Here is a 12845-nt window from a genome sequence, read left to right on the forward strand (position 1 = left end):
CACATTTTTGACGTAAAATGATTAAATGTGGCTACAATTTAGTATGGAATTTTTTTTAGTTCCATTTTATTTAATTTCTACTGTTTTATGTCGCACTATACTTACCTATATCACGAGCCCATGCACGTCAAGGCTCCTCTTCACGTTGGGCCAACGCCAACGCCAACGAGGGACGCAGCCATGCGGTAGAATGAGATAGCAATATCACTTGCTCCCTCTAACGCATAAATGCGTCCCTCGTTGGCGTTGGCGTTGGCCCAACGTGAAGAGGAGCCTTCAGACTTAACTGAATACCTGATACTGATTTGTCCGGGTGTCGCCGTCGACGGATAAGTCTGAGAGGACATCATCACCATCATTATTCCCTATACCACGACTAATTTACAGAATAAAGGACGAAACACTCAAAATTAAATGGTCATTATCTGGTAAATATCATACCTTATTACATAGAAACTGTCTACAGATATGACTTATTATCATTGATCGTGATTGTATAAGGTTTGCATAACCTGCAAATGCTTACAACAGCCCAACCCAACCGCGGGTAACATTATTCTCACATATGAAACTTATCTACACAGCCCCTAAATAAATGTTTGCTTACTCTATCATCGCGCGTACAGGCGTCTTATACAATATACATTGACTTGCTTAACACATTCCCTGCCAAAAACCCGCTGCGTGTGTTCATTTTCTATTGGAAATGGGAAGCTTGGCACTGTAAGGGTTAAGTAAAGTCAGCGATATTATGCTGAATTTTCGGAAACCAAAAGGGTTTTGTTGGGTTCCAATATGGCTACATTACATATATTATTCAATTAAGGATCAATAACCCATGATGTGGTAGATTAGATACATTTGTCATATTAGGGAGCGTGCATGAACTATAGGGGGCAGCATAGGAGCCGTCAGATTTAATATTTTATATGACAAATTTAAAGGCATATAATATTAGGCATAATGGTGGTGGAGGGTGTTACTGACACCGCTGAGCCGGCATCGGCACCGTTCTTGTTGCCCGTAGGGCCCGTCTTTACGAAGTAATATGTCAATGGTATAAACGCACAGTCGAGGACCTAAATAATCTATAGTCTGGCCGCATAGCCAACACGCCAGTCGCTAACGCTCCGTAGCGATCGAAACGCAACTGTCACTATCGCACTAATATGGAAGAGTGATAGAGAGACACAAAGCGTTTCGTTTTCGAAGCGATAGCGATTGTCAGCTTGGCCATGGTCTAATAAAACATGGTCTTCTATTCCCAGAGTGACACGGGCCTACGTCACAATAACATTGCCACTTTATTTCAACATAACATGTTACATGGGTACATTATACCTATTATGGTTAATAAGTTAAAATATTTCTTTATAATTTTATAATTTTCATTTATATGTATTTTATCTTAAATTTTACAATAACACGTCATTTTTAATTATTCGTTAGAAATATCTTCCGATTCACGAAAGAAATTTCAAACGTTCGGGTAATTTTGTTTACATTACTGGCAACATAGGACAGCGCTGTCACATTTGACAATTCGGATCTAGATAACTTCATGCCCTGACCGTCATCCTTGTCGAACGCGTGTTAACTGTTATTTCCTTCTCGCTCAGTGTCAGCAGTCGCAGTGTTTTCCAAACTTTTCACGTCGTAAGCTTGGTAATTAATGTGTAACTGTGAATTAGTTTTTCAAACGTTTGTCTTGTATAGATAAATCAAGTTTAATTTAATACATTAGATTTGTTTTATTTTACTATGTTTCTACATGAATAACTTAAAATTAAACCGTTAAAATAATTTTCACCGTTGGTTAAAATTCTCCCACATTTTAAAGTTTGAGAACCTGTAAACAGCATGATGACGTAGGCCCGTGTCAGTTAGGTCATACGCGAATCTCGGAATAGAGTACCAGGCGGAGTATATTATTATACCATGAGCTTGGCTAGGCCGGCTGTATCTTTAGGTATTTAAATAAAAGTAAACAATATCTACCCTCAAATGGCTTCTTTAGCCAGTTGAGGGTAGATGAAAACATTACATGATCAAATAATGTAGGTTAAAGTCAGGTAGTTCAGTGACAGATCCAGGTGGTTTTGTATTTGGTTGGTTAATCAATAAATGTTATAACTATCCGAAAATGTACAAATTATTTAAGCTTAGAATAAATTTAAAAGTGGAAAAATTACTGTCTTGGGTGAGACTTGAACTCACGACCCCTGGATCGATACTCCAGTGCGCTGCCATCTAAGCCACACACAGTAACAATAATTTTTCCACTTTTAAATTTATTCTAAGCTTAATAGCATCGTTCGCAGACGTTTCTGCAATTAAAATACAAATTATTTGTTTACTTTTATTTAAGTACCTAAAGATACAGAGTATAATATAGAAAATTCAACAGTCGAATCCTTTCAATCGTGTAAACAGTGATACGTACGTCCTACGGTCGCGTGTGACGGTTGCAACATCGATCGACGCCATGAAATATGCAGAGCAATTACCGCCCCGTCAAAAAGGTGCGAGCCGCCCGCTTTCAGAGGGTTCCGGGGTATATTATGGTTTACTCATTTAAAATTTAAAAATTCAAAAATATTCTGACAAATGGCCTCAAAGGCTCTTTTACTAGTCAATACATCATTTACAGTAGCTAACATCGTAATAGTGCCATGAAAAATACATAGCAACATTTATAAATGACTAGTGACCCGGCCCAGCTTCGAACGGGTTGACAAATTATACACCTAAACCTTCCTCAAGAATCACACTATTTATAGGTGAAAACCGCATGAAAATCCGTTCAGTAGTTTTTGAGTTTATCGCGAACAAACATAATACAAATACAAAAACAGTTGTCGCGGCGGGGGACTTTGTTTTATAAGGTGTAGTAACAAGAGCCAATATCTGTGTAAACAATATATTTAATTAGGTATTATTATAATCATAAAATAAATACCTACTACGAAATAGGAGATGGAGATGTAAAAGGTCCCCAAAAGTCATGGAAAATATTAACAGGCGAATTCGAACTTTACGTACCAACAGGGACATCAGAATAATAATTGTATCATGTTACTTAGTTCTCGTGCGTCTCGGCCGTGCCATTATATAGGTACATGTACGCAGTGTTGGCCGAACGTTAATGCAATTGACCATTAAAAATTAACCATTGAAAAGGTTAATTGCCATTAACCATTAACCATTGAAGGGAAATTAATTATCAATTGCATTGATCATCAATTTGCATTAATATTAATTTATTTCGAACCACTAACAATTAAAAAGAATTAATGGTTATTGCTTTACAAACAATTAAAAATTAAATCAATTTTGAATGAAAATTAAAAATGTGATTGATAATTAACAATTAACAAGAATAAACAGTGGTGGCCGAGTGGATATGACGTCTGACTTTCAATCCGGAGGTCGGGGGTTCAAATCCTGGCTCGTACCAATGAGTTTTTCGGAACTTATGTACGAAATATCATTTGATATTTACCACTAGCTTTTCGGTGAAGGAAAACATCGTGAGGAAACCTGCATACATCTGCCAAGAAATTCAAAGGTGTATGTGAAGTCCCCAATCCGCAGTGGGCTAGCGTGGGGACTATATAGCCTAAGCCCTCTCGCGCATGAGAGGAGGCCTGTGCTCAGCAGTGGGACGTATATAGGCTGAAATGATGAAGAATAAACATCGTAATTTTTGTCTCTGTATTTTTATGCAGGGTTTTCCCATATGTTCCCCGCGAAGACAAATGGGAATTCACCCATTATTGGTAATTATTGGTAATAATGGGTGCTTATTGGTGTATTCCCATTTGTCCCCGATTCGCGTGACCTACGCCATGCATGAAGCTGGGACAAATGGGAATGTTTTATGTGAATGAATATGAACGGCGGGGAACAAAAGGGATACACCCGATATTAGTGTTCCCATTTGTCTCCGCTCCAATGAGATGGGGAAAAATGGAAATATTTCTGTGCAGCTTCTTTTCCCATATGTTTCTATACACTCATTATAGGTGTATTCCTATTTGTCCCTGCCATATGTGAGTTGGAGACAAATGGGAAACGGGGACAAATGGGATTTATATGCAGAGCCTATTCCATCTGTTCCAGGTGGGAACAAATGAGAAAACATCGGAAAATGAAGTGTTCCCATTTGTCCCCACCTTATTGGTGTGGAGACAAATGGGAAACGGGGACAAATGGGATTTATATACAGAGCCTATTCCATCTGTTCCAGGTGGGAACAAATGGGAAAACATCAGAAAATGATGTGTTCCTATTTGTTCCCACCTTATTGGTGTGGAGACAAATGGGAAACGGGGTAAATGGGATTTATTTGCAGCGTCTATTCCATCTGTTCCAGGTGGGAAAAAATGGGAAAACATGGGAAAATGATGTGTTCACATTTGTCTCCACACCAATAAGGTGGGGATAAATGGGAATGTTTTATGTGAATGAATATGAACGGCGGGGAACAAAAGGGATACACCCGATATTAGTGTTCCCATTTGTCTCCGCTCCAATGAGATGGGGAAAAATGGAAATATTTCTGTGCAGCTTCTTTTCCCATATGTTTCTATACACTCATTATAGGTGTATTCCTATTTGTCCCTGCCATATGTGAGTTGGAGACAAATGGGAAACGGGGACAAATGGGATTTATATGCAGAGCCTATTCCATCTGTTCCAGGTGGGAACAAATGAGAAAACATCGGAAAATGAAGTGTTCCCATTTGTCCCCAACGTATTGGTGTGGAGACAAATGGGAAACGGGGACAAATGGGATTTATATGCAGAGCCTATTCCATCTGTTCCAGGTGGGAACAAATGGGAAAACATCAGAAAATGATGTGTTCCTATTTGTTCCCACCTTATTGGTGTGGAGACAAATGGGAAACGGAGTAAATGGGATTTATATGCAGCGTCTATTCCATCTGTTCCAGGTGGGAAAAAATGGGAAAACATGGGAAAATGATGTGTTCACATTTGTCTCCACACCAATAAGGTGGGGATAAATGGGAATGTTTTATATGAATGAATATGAACGGCGGGGAACAAAAGGGATACACCCGATATTAGTGTTCCCATTTGGCTCCGCTCCAATGAGATGGGGAAAAATGAAAATATTTCTATGCAGCGTCTTTTCCCATATGTTTATATACACTCATTATAGGTGTATTCCTATTTGACCCTGCCATATGTGAGTTGGAGACAAATGGGAAACGGGGACAAATGGGATTTCTTATGCAGAGCCTATTCCATCTGTTCCAGTTGGGAACAAATGGGAAAACATCAGAAAATGATGTGTTCCCATTTGTCCCCACCTTATTGGTGTAGAGACAAATGGGAAACGGGGACAAATGGGATTTATATGCAGCGTCTATTCCATCTGTTCCAGGTGAGAACAAATGGGAAAACATCGGAAAATGATGTGTTCCCATTTATCTCCACACCAATAAGGTGGGGACACACGGGAAATATTTATATGCAGTCTTTTCCTATATGTTCCCCGAGGGGACAAATGGGAATACACTCATTATTGGTTATAATGGGTGCATTGTTGGCGTATTCCCACTTATCCCCTATCCACGTGTCCTACGCGATACATGAGAGAAGGGACAAATGGGAACACATCATTTTCCCATTTTTTCCCACCTGGAACAGATGGAATAGACGCTGCATATAAATCCCATTTGTCCCCGTTTCCCATTTGTCTCCACACTACTAAGGTGGGGACAAATGGGAACACTTCATTTTGCGATGTTTTCTCATTTGTTCCCACCTGGAACAGATGGAATAGGCTCTGCATATAAATCCCATTTGTCCCCGTTTCCCATTTATCTCCAACTCACATATGGCAGGGACAAATAGGAATACACCTATAATGAGTGTATAGAAACATATGGGAAAAGAAGCTGCACATAAATATTTCCATTTTTCCCCATCTCATTGGAGCGGAGACAAATGGGAACACTAATATCGGGTGTATCCCTTTTTTTCCCCGCCGTTCATATTCATTCATATAAAACATTCCCATTTGTCCCAGCTTCATGCATGGCGTAGGTCACGCGAATCGGGAACAAATGGGAAAACATCGGGAAATGATGTATTCCCATTTGTCCCTTCTCATGTATGGCGTAGGACACATGCATAGGGGACAAGTGGGAATACACCAATAATGCACCCATTATAACCAATAATGGGTGTATTCCCATTTGTCCCCGCGGGGAACATGTAAGAAAAGACTGCATATAAATATTTCCCATTTGTCCCCACCTTATTGGTGTGGAGACAAATGGGAACACATCATTTTCCGATGTTTTCCCATTTGTTCCCACCTTGAATAGATGGTATAGACGCCTCATATTAATCCCATTTGTTCCCGTTTAGGATTTGTCTCCACACCAATAAGGGGGGGACAAATGGGAACGCATAATTTTCTGACGTATGTCCATTTGTTCCCACCTGGAACAGATGGAATAGGCTCTGCATATAAATCCCATTTGTCCCCGTTTCCCATTTGTCTCCAACTCACATATGGCAGGGACAAATAGGAATACACCTATAATGAGTGTATAGAAACATGGGAAAAGACGCTGCATAGAAATATTTTCATTTTTCCCCATCTCATTGGAGCGGAGACAAATGGGAACACTAATATCGGGCGTATCCCTTTTGTTTCCCGCCGTTCATATTCATTCGTATAAAACATTCCCATTTGTCCCCACCTTATTGGTGTGGAGACAAATGTGAACACATCATTTTCCCATGTTTTCCCATTTTTTCCCACCTGGAACAGATGGAATAGACGCTGCATATAAATCCCATTTGTCCCCATTTCCCATTTGTCTCCACACCAATAAGGTGGGGACAAATGGGAACACATCATTTTCTGATGTTTTCCCATTTGTTCCCACCTGGAACAGATGGAATAGGTTCTGCATATAAATCCCATTTGTCCCCGTTTCCCATTTGTCTCCAACTCACATATGGCAGCGACAAATAGGAATACACCTATAATGAGTGTATAGAAACATATAGTGTAGAGTCTCATGTTAAAATATGTATCACGATCTGATAATTCACTGAAGCTTGTATTAATGGTTATTTTTATTTATAATTTTAATAGTTCCAAGCAAAAGTAACATTAATTATTAGTTTATGAAATAAATTATTTAATTCCATTAAACGTTAATGCAGATTGACAATCAATGTAATTAAACGTCTCAAACTTCAATTCTAACTAATTTTAATTATATTGATGCGTAATGCAATTGATTAATTGCGGAATTAATGGTTAATGCAATTGATTAATTGTTAATTAGAATTAACCATTACGGCCAACACTGCATGTACGGACAAGAACTAGCGAAATTGAAAAAAAATACATTCGGCGCAAAAATAGGATTCTCGCGCAGCATAATGTCAAAGCAATTTTCAGTGGAGTCGTGCCTTATAAACCAAGTGAGTCATTCTTTAAGGATGACTCACGTTATAGACCGGGCCGTGCCCGGGCCGGAGCTCCCGGCGCTTACTTTTCTATGACATGACAGGCGATCTCACGATGCTTTCCATAGAAAACGATGCGCCGGAAGCTTCGGCCCGGACACGGGCCGGTCTAACGTGACTCATCCTTAAGTGGCGACACATACGCGCAGCAAAACACATACAACAAACAACAAACAAAAATAATACCTAATATTACTTATCATTTATCTATTAATAATTTATTACTGTATAAGTAATAAAATACTAAAGAATTATTAAAACAAAAAAAAACATATACAGGTCAAACATAATCCTCTGCCGTCGCCGTAGTCTAACACCAGCCCAACCCTGAAACGCGAAAGGTACAATTAGCGTCAAAATCGGCGTGAAAAATCTACTGTCAGTGTCGTTTGAGTATGATTTATTCAGCTAACTGTACCTGTAATAAGGGGCTTGGTTCTTACTTGATTCCGCAATTAGCATTGATATTTGACAAATGATGATTTACTACACTTAAAAGCATTGGACATTGGTCGCTTTATATCAAATATTCCATAGAAAGTGAATCTTGTTTGATTGCTCAGAGCTCAGATCAATTTTCCTCACTACTGTTTTCGATTTGTGATGTTCTTTATTTTAGATTTATTTTTATGTAGTGTCGACTATGTTACTATTTTTAAAACGTAGAAAACTACTTAGCAATCATAGGTCAAGTCAGATAATAATTTCAGAGAGCGGTTAAAACCGCACTACCTAAAAATGTATCAAACTCCTATTATTGTGGTTATTATAATTGTTATTAACACAAAACTATTTTGGTCGGTGAAATGTAAGGACATCCTCAAAATACTTCTAAGTTCAAATATAAGAAAACAATACGCAAGTAGCAAACGTATGGACTTGCAATAAACACTATTCAATCTGTAAACGGGGTGCCTAGCTAAGATGCCAATCGTTTCCGCCATAGCGAACGAAACGGTAATCTCTCTCTATAACTCTTCCATATTAATGCGACAGAGACATTAGAGTTTCGTTCGCTGCGAAGCGTAAACGGTTGGCATCTTTTTATCCGTTAAGAGATTCAACATTTAGGTACATATTTGTTCAACAAAGACCGATAGTTCTAAAAGGACACACCACCACCAAAAGTAGCTAAAAAGAGCGAGAACTGTTTCATGCATCAGTTAAAACTTACATAACACATTTTTCACACATTTCGATTTCAGATCACTCCAAAAACAAATATCAAATACGTACTAATAAAATCTGAATTTTATCAGTGTGTAAATGTCACTTGGCCTTGTCTTCATTTACCAAAAGCAAAAAACAAAAGGCATTCACTGCCTCAATAGTTCAAGAGAATGATTCTGATTTACCAATGTGTTATGAGAATGACACAATTTGCAGTGCATTTCGCTCTCGCCAATTAGCGTGAGCTCGATGTAAGGTCGTATCAACACCGTAACAAATTGGGAAATCAGAATCCACCCCAAAATCTTAAAAGGGTGATTTAACAACTCCATACAAATCCCAATTCCACAGAAGCTCGATAATTTTCGTCGAAACAAATTACGATCGTGGTCAATTTGAGATTATTGAATTAAATTACGTTCCAATCTGACACGTAGGCTGTTGTAATAAGGACTAAATTGGTGAGTTGCGTAAGTCGAGCAAGGTGTGTCAGATGCGGCCATCTTGAATTTATGGATAAAGACCAGTGAATGAAGACTGTTGACGTTCAGAAGAAACCTCTGAACGTCAACAAGGATGGGTACAGCGTGCACCGTACAAGCTGGACATGAATATTGAACATACTTAGTGGAATAGAATAGAATATTTATTCGTAAGCATAGACACAGAAAATAAAGTTACATAAACAAAAAATAGAAAAACAGAGGAAGAAGTGCCACGAAATGACGTGATCCCGCCCACACATCGATCGATCGATTTATACCCCTTTTCTACCCGAAAATGTTCAATGTATATTTGCCTATGTATTATTATACTAATATTAAAGATATAGGAGCTTAAAAGTAGATTATAGATATTAGAAAAGAATCGATAATTGAGTTTATCCCATAGACTAGGAATCCTCTAGATCGAGTTTAGAGCAATTATTTCATGCAACCGATGATGCCAAAAATGCGGGGGTGCAAGGGACGAGGTGAGCGAAGTCCCGTGCCGTGATTGGTCCGTTCAAAGACACGGACGTCACTTAAAGACACTTTCGACTCGAACATGCCGAACATGGAGTAAAATTACCGTATGCGTGGCAGAGGGGGTAGCGCGACTATGCTAAGTCTGGTGGATGTTTTTTCTGTGGTTTATCCCATCTACTTACCTATTATTAAATTTTACCCCTGAAAGCCGATGTCAGTAGATCAGTCTTTAATACCTACATGTCTTTGAACTATTCTTTTAGGATGCTTAATTTCACCACAGAGCGCCAAAAGCATTTTAAACGATATTATCTGAATTTATTCGTAATTTGATACGACTAATACAGAAGGATAATATTATTGTTGCGATTGCGAGGCACAGTTGTGTAATGTTTCCGTAGAATAACAATAATATGGCTTGTGATTGTACGTCTCTGTATTTAGATTTCACTCAAGGTCTCAACTTGTCATGTGATAAAGTAATATAGCTATGATTTTACTAAAAGCGCTTTATTAACAGTAGGTAGAGGTACAGTCAAATAATTTAATTTCCATACCATATCGTACCTTGTCACAATGACAATCAATATGAAAGTATATTCTACTTTTGTTTACCTATTTATTCACTTATACTTTATTTCGCAAAATTCCGCAAATGGTGGACGTAATGCCAAATGGCATTCTCCACCAGTCAACGATAGGGCCAAACAGAGACACATACCTAGAATTGGCGCGGAGAGAAAACTGAAAAAAAAATATTAAAAAAAAGTAATCTGTACTTATAAACTACAATGCATATACATACAAAAATACTATTTCATATTTCAATAATAAAAGAAACACTTAAAATATGATATCGAAGCCAAAATAATACATAGTGCATTAAAAAATATCTGCTTTCATGCGAAATACGAAACACTACAATATTCCAATGTAATTCAATATCGAGAAATCTCTTTTATTTCTCATTTTAAAATATCCCGAATGCCATTCAAGTAGTTTTCGTTCGAACAGAGCGAAAAGGGAATATTAAATAAAATTGGACGCGTAAAAAACCAGTAAAAACCGGTAAAAAACCGGTTATAATCCGACCAGATCCGGTTTTCACGCGTAACGTGAAGCCTCCATCATAGATTACTTCAAACCGCCGAAATAACGCTGAAAAAAAAATTTTCTGAATAAAAAGGAACTTTTGGCACTTTTCTGCGATTTTGTTTTCTTAGAAGCCGGCGTGAATTTCATTTACCAAACAAACTTTATCTAGTTATATTCTATATCTAGTTTCTCTAGTTATAAGAACGAAGGATTGCGTAGCATTCCAAATTTCCAATACTTGAACAATGTTTTGAAATTAATGGTTGACATGCAAAATTATCAAGCTTTATTTTATTTTTTATTGGCGAATCTGCCATGAAATATTCTATGTACATGTTTCAGGGGGAAAAGGGGAGAGAAATTTCAAAAGGGTATAATCCCCTTGTTTTTGAAAAACACCCATTGAAACTGTTTTGAATAATTTATTTTAAATAACACGGCCGGATTATTAAAACATTACTTTGTAAAACATTATTTTTTTAATTTTATCGTCGGTCTTAGGATTGGCTTTGCTAAGGGGTTATTTTATTGTTCATTTTTTAGGGTTCCGTACCTCAAAAGGAAAAAACGGAACCCTTATAGGATCACTCGTGCGTCTGTCTGTCTGTCTGTCTGTCTGTCTGTCTGTCTGTCTGTCCGTCTGTCACAGCCGATTTTCTCCGGAACTACTGGACCAATCAAGTTGAAATTTGGTACACATATGTAAGTTTGTGACCCAAATACGAACATGTAACGTAAACAAATGAATTTTAAACATGGGGGCCACTTTTGGGGGGTAAATGAAAAAAATAAAAAATTAAATTTTTCAAACTATATCATGTTACATATCAAATGAAAGAGCTTATTGTAAGGATCTCAAATATATATTTTTTATAATTTTCGAATAAACAGTTTAGAAGTTATTCAAGAAAATAGGCAAAAAATGACCATTCCCCCCGCCCCCTTAGGGGTCATCCATTAATTACGTCACACGAATTTCTAGGGTTTTTCACCCCTCCCCCCCTCCTTGTCACACTTGGTCACATTTGGCAAACCCCTCCCCCCTGGTGTGACATCACATTTCTTCAACGAAATCGGCAAATATTTATTTAATCTTTTATCAAAATATTTTTGACAAAAGAAATATTAGTAATTTTATAACCCAAAACTGATTAAGAAATAAAATTAAACGAATAAAAACGATTATAGTTTGAAAACCTTGTTATTTAAATGATAATTAGCGTATAAAATAATTTAAATACATTTTCGGTTACTGATGAAGTTAAAGTGACGTCACAAAGTTTATGACCCCCCCTCCCCCTTGTCACAACATGTCACATTTTCTTGACCCCCTCCCTCCCCCTAAACGTGTGATGTAATTAATGGATGACCCCTTATCTCCGAAACTACTAAATCTTAAATTTAAAAAAAAATACATAAAATAGGTCTATACCTATAGATGACAGGAAAACCTATTAGAAATGTACAGTCAAGCGTGAGTCGGACTTAATTACAGTTTTTGATCCGACCCCTACGGATTTTTTAAAGAGATTTCATTCACGTTTCACATAAAAAATACATTGTTAACAGTGCCGGATTACTTAGAGTAGTAGTTTTCTTAGAGTAATTGGTGATAATTTTCTGATAAGATAATCATTTTAAATATGTAACGGTCTTACCTACTTACGAGTAATTGTAAGATCAAATTAAAAATAATGTTTAAAAAAAAATGTTAAATTGAGACCTAGCTCAAAGTTTTTTGTACTCGTCGACTTTAATGGTTGAATTAATAAAGACTTTGTAACCAATAAGCAAAACAAGCACGTGCTTACGGCACCACGTTCAGGGGGGGCACCAAAATGAAAGGTTGAAAAAGGTGAACAAAAAATAATGGCGCGTAATTCTTTGGGAAACAATCGGTAGCAGTAGAAGAGTCGTGATTACATGCATAGATTCGATTTCAACCCACTCTTTTGCGGTTCGGCGTTAGGTCTTATGCGAGGCCTTCTGCCTTACGGCAAAGTTGATCTTCTGCCTTAATTACATTTGGGCGTGGATCCAAATCCAAGCTTTCCTCTTTCGCAGCTGGGCCTACTGCCTTTCTCACACTTC

General features: G+C 37.6%; 1 long non-coding RNA gene across 1 annotated transcript in view; it reads right to left on the bottom strand.

Moving 5' to 3' along the window:
• Positions 1-12845, bottom strand: part of LOC134798132 (uncharacterized) — a 417294-nt gene that overhangs the window by 372642 nt on the left and 31807 nt on the right. The window lies entirely within an intron of this gene.

The sequence above is a fragment of the Cydia splendana genome, chromosome 16, assembly GCF_910591565.1.
Source record: "Cydia splendana chromosome 16, ilCydSple1.2, whole genome shotgun sequence".
Classification (NCBI taxonomy): domain Eukaryota; kingdom Metazoa; phylum Arthropoda; class Insecta; order Lepidoptera; family Tortricidae; genus Cydia; species Cydia splendana.